We start from the raw sequence: 5,033 nt of genomic DNA on the forward strand, positions 1-5,033 counted from the left end.
TATCTTCCGACTCATTTTCAGTTTCGGCTTCGCGGGCCATCAGTGCGAGGTGGCTCTGATGTTTCTGCTCTTCTTCCTCCGATTCGTCCGAGTAGTCGTCCCACGTTGCTTTGAGTGCTTTCTTTTTGGTTGGCTTTGGTTTGTCGAACTTCAGTTTTGGACATTCATTCTTGTAATGTCCCTTTTTGTTGTAGCCGTAGCAAGTCACGTTCTTTTGTTCTGAGGGAGAGCTGATCTTTTGAAGGTCCTTTTTGCTGAAGCTCCTCTTTCTCCTGGTGAACATTTTTCTTACCAAGTTTACCAGGTGTTCTTCGTCTTCGGAGTCTTGGTCAGATTCTTCTTCAAATTCAGGCTTGCTTTTCTTTTCTTTGGAGGAACCTGCAAATAGAGCTATACCTTTCTCGGCTCCAGCATTAGTTTGTTCGTGTAATTCTAATTCACAGAAAAGCTCATCTAATTTTAAGTTAGAAAGATCCTTAGAAATTTTGTAGGCATCCACTATTGATGCCCACAAACTATTACGTGGAAAGGCGTTTAATGCGTACCTTATTAAGTCTCTGTTCTCCATTTGGTGGCCTATCGCATGAAGCCCATTGAGGATGTCCTTGATCCTCGCGTGTAGTTGATTCACTATTTCTCCTTCCTGCATTTTTATATTAAAAATCTTATTTAGAAGCAGGTCTCGTTTTGTTACCTTAGCGTCGCTCGTTCCCTCGTGCAGTTCGATCAGCTTGTCCCATAGCTCTTTAGCGTTTTTGTGTGGACCGACTCTGTTCAGTTCTTCTCTTGTCAATCCGCACTGTAGAGTGTTGATCGCTTTATTTTCTGTTGATGCTTTTTTCTTGAGATCTGCTGTCCAGTCTTCAGGATCCACTAGATTCCCGGCATTGTCCACTGGAATTTTGTAGGGTCTCGTAATGCTCATCCACTGGTCGAAGTCTGTTTTGAGGTAAACCTCCATGCGCTTCTTCCAGTAAGGGAAGTCGTCCCCGTTGAAGAGTGGAGGTCGCACTGTGCTGAATCCTTCTTGTTGGGACATTCTGTGCACAGGTAAATAACCAAAAAAAATATCCCAAGACTTGGTCTTGGATTAGTAGTGCGGGAAGAGAAAAATAGAAAAAAAAATCTAGATTCGTGTTGCACTAATTTAAATTGATTAGATAAATATTAAGTTAACGAAACACCAGTTTTAAAATTAATTATCTAACAAAAACAAAGAGAAAAAAAAATTCACCCCCTGTCTGATTGGTGGTTGCACCAAATTAGAGCGGTACCCGCTCTGATACCATTTGTAGGACCGTTAGATTCGATAGAGGGGGGGTGAATATCGATTCGAAAAACAAGAGTTTAAACGCAGCGGAAAAGTAAAATAGACACAATGGTTTTACTTCGTTCGGAGCCTATGACGACTCCTACTCGAAGGCCCGTGGTCCTTGACCACTTCCGTTGGAAAATCACTAGCAATTCGGAATAATGATTACAAAAGAACCGTACAGGGAATACTAATGAAAACTGAAAAACAAATACCGACACAAAGGGAAAAGAGCGGAGCGTAGTGTCGGAGCTTTGTTGGCGTCGCACTGAACGTCGAGCAGCAAGACCAGCAGTAGAAGAGTTCTCAGCTTGATTGATTTGATTCATCTGAAGCTCCTGTCTGGGGCTTCTTTTATATGCTGTTCCGGGCGCCTGGATCCCTTCCGGGCGCTTGGAATGTGACGAAACTGCTCAAATCGAGATGCTCCACGTGGCGACGACTTGGCTGGATAGAATTCGCCTTCCGGGCGCCCGCAGAAAGCTCCCTTTTCCTGCAAAACAAAGTTAGTCCGAGGCAAATATACATCCTGTAAAACAGATTGTTAGCACAGTTAAAGTTCAACAGATGGATAAAAAGAGTATGACTTAGATTCCGTCTTTCCGAGACCGGAATCTAGTCACGATCTCGACTTAGACATCCGAAATGGATCTAAGCCGGATCGACGCCTAATGTCCCCTTCCTGGGAACGCGTCCTCACAGTCACTCCCCTCCAGTGACTTACCTCACTTACCTGCCAGACGTCCGGTCAGCCCGTCGACCCGTCAGGACTTCTCGCCAAGCGTCCGGTCAGCCCGTCCACCCGCTTGGACTTCTCGCCAGCTATCCGGTCAGCCCGTCGACCTAGCTGGACTTCTCGCCAAGCGTCCGGTCAGCCCGTCGACCCGCTTGGACTCCTCGCCAGCTATCCGGTCAGCCCGTCGACCTAGCTGGACTTCGTGCCAGACATCCGGTCAGCCCGTCGACCTATCTGGACTTCTCCTGCACACTCGATCAAAGTGTCAGACAACAACAAGACTAACTTAACTTATTTGTCATTCATCAAAACCTGGGTTAAATCGTTAGTGCTAACCGCACCAACAGTTATAGCCAAGTTAAATATGTTGTCACACCATATGACCCTTCAAAAACTCTCCACAAGAATAATAGTGGTGTGACAGTGTCTCAATTAAGATACTCACAAATAATAGGTAGTCTAATGTATTTAGCTAATTGTTCTAGACCTGATATTTCTTTTGCTATAACGAAATTGAGCAGGTTTACTAGCTGTCCGGACAGAACGCATTGGGATGCATTAGACAGAGTACTCAGATATCTGAAAGGTACTATATCCTTGGGCTTATGGTATGGGAGATTCCCTGCAGTCCTGGAGGGATATAGTGATGCTAGTTGGATAGCAGACACTGCTGAGTGTAAAGGCATTACTGGTTATGTCTTTACACTTGGAGGCGGTGCAGTTGCTTGGAGGTCTGTTAAACAGACGATTATATCTCGTTCTACATCTGAGGCAGAATTGTGTGCTTTAGATACCACAGTAACTGAAGCTGATTGGCTTAAGGGTCTTCTTTCATAAATTCCCTTGATGGTAAAGCCAATACCTTCTATTTCAGTACACTGTGATAATCAAACAACATTAGCTCAAATTAGAAGCTCCAAGTATAACCAGAAACAGAAGAGACATGTACGAATAAGATTGAAGTCTATTCGTGAGCTAGTGTCTCTTGGAGTGGTATCATTGGACTTCGTAAGTTCAAAAGACAATATTGCTGATCCACTCACAAAAGGACTTGATTCTGAGAAAATCAAGAGATCCAGTAAGGGAATGGGACTGAGGCCTATCCTGGTTTTATCTATAACGGCAACCCAACCTATCTGATTGGAGATCCCAAGAAGTAGGTTCAATGTGGTACAAACAAGTTATAAGGGTGAACCGTAAGCATCAAATTGATTGAGATGTAATCTCATAGTCTCTTCCCTGGATAGATGCTTGACTGCTAGTAAGGATGAGCTTGGAGGCTCTTAATGAGTTCAAGGTCTTACTGACAGGATGCTCGCAGTACATCCTTGGAGAACTCACCTATGTAAGTGTAACTGCGGGGGTCTAGGTAACTCTCCTTAGCACTTATGAAACAAGATTCGGTGGCATGGCCGTAATACACCAACCCATAAGGACTCAACCGTCGCCCGTGATGAGTTGTTACCAATTGACTTCACATATAAAAAGGTTTAAGTTCAAGACCTAGTTCACTTCAAACCTATGTGAATAAGATTGATGTACTTAGGTGAAAATTCAAACCGGAAGGTATTTTCACTAAAAGCTCATTGCAACCTAGTCTCAGGACATATTTTTTTTGTTTTGTTTTTTATTTTTAACCGAAATGATTTGAATTTGTGGGGGATTGTTGAATTTTGTTTTAAAATTCAAAGCATTTTTTGGTAGTGTTTTTAGTCCCACATTGCTAATTGGAAAAACTTGGAAGGGCTTATATAGGAAGCCTTTTCATCCTTGCTTAGCAATGATAAGGAGACCTACACGCATGCGCGGGCCAAGCCCAAATCGAGTGGATTTGGGGGGTTCGAGCCGGAAATCCATAAACCGGGCGTCACGTATGCGATTATCGCGCGCAGGAGGGATGCAAATCCCCAACCCGTGGGCCTTGCGCTCACGGGTGGCCCGGTCTGTTTTTGCTGAACCAAACCAGTTTGGTTTCCGGTTCGATCTGAACCAAACCAGAGTTTGGTTTTTGTTCCGTGCGTGAGGGGAAGGGACGCGGACGCGACACTGAGACGCATTTCCTCGCTAGCGAAGCAGTGCTTTGTACCTTCTCAGAGTGAATAAAAGGGGAGCAGCAGCGCCTCTATTCTTCACTCAAGCCTCGAGCTCTCTCCTTCTTTCTCCCTTCTCTGTGCGATACATTCTGCACAGTTTTTCTGCCTTTCTTCTCGTCGAGTTTTTCGCTGCTTTCTTGTCCTGAGGCTTGGTCTTCCAGCGATCTGAGGTTGGGTCCGATGTTGCGTCCGTCTTGGAGTGCACCTACGGACGAGACGAGCGGTTGTCGGATCTTGGGGGAGTTTTTGCCAGGGAGCCTTTGCACCGAGAGGCGGCAATAAATTCTCTAAGGACAGTCGGCGTGCCGACGCTTCAACCGGATAACTATATTCTAAACCCGACTCCTTTATTTATCTATCTATTGCATGCTATTTTTTGTGCAAATATAATACTGCTTTTATTGCTTTATTTACAACAAGTATTAGTACCCAAAAAAAATATTTATCCTGCAAAACAAAGTTAGAACATAAACCTACAAGACCAGATAGGTACAAATGCATGATTAAGACTGTAAGGAATCTCAACTTAGAAACTCCTGTTGGTTTCTTCAGTTGGATCAATGCTTAAGGTTTGTCCCTACTGGGACCACCTCATCGCACTCCCTCCAAGAGCTTATCTCAACTTACCTGCCAAACATTGAGTCCTCCAAACCTGTTTGGACTTTAATCGCTCAGCATTGGATCGGCCTGCTAGGACTTCCACTTGACTTAATATCGGGTTCTCCAGACTTATTGAGTCCAGCTGCTAGATGTAGGGGTGTAATTGAACCGAGCCGAACCGAACTCTTGAATGTTTGAGTTTAACTCATTTATAATCGAGTCGAGCTCGAGCTTTATTTAACAAATATATTCATGGCTCATGAGCTTATTCGAGATTTTATCAAGCCCAAAT

The sequence above is a fragment of the Zingiber officinale genome, chromosome 6B (assembly GCF_018446385.1).
Source record: "Zingiber officinale cultivar Zhangliang chromosome 6B, Zo_v1.1, whole genome shotgun sequence".
NCBI lineage: Eukaryota > Viridiplantae > Streptophyta > Magnoliopsida > Zingiberales > Zingiberaceae > Zingiber > Zingiber officinale.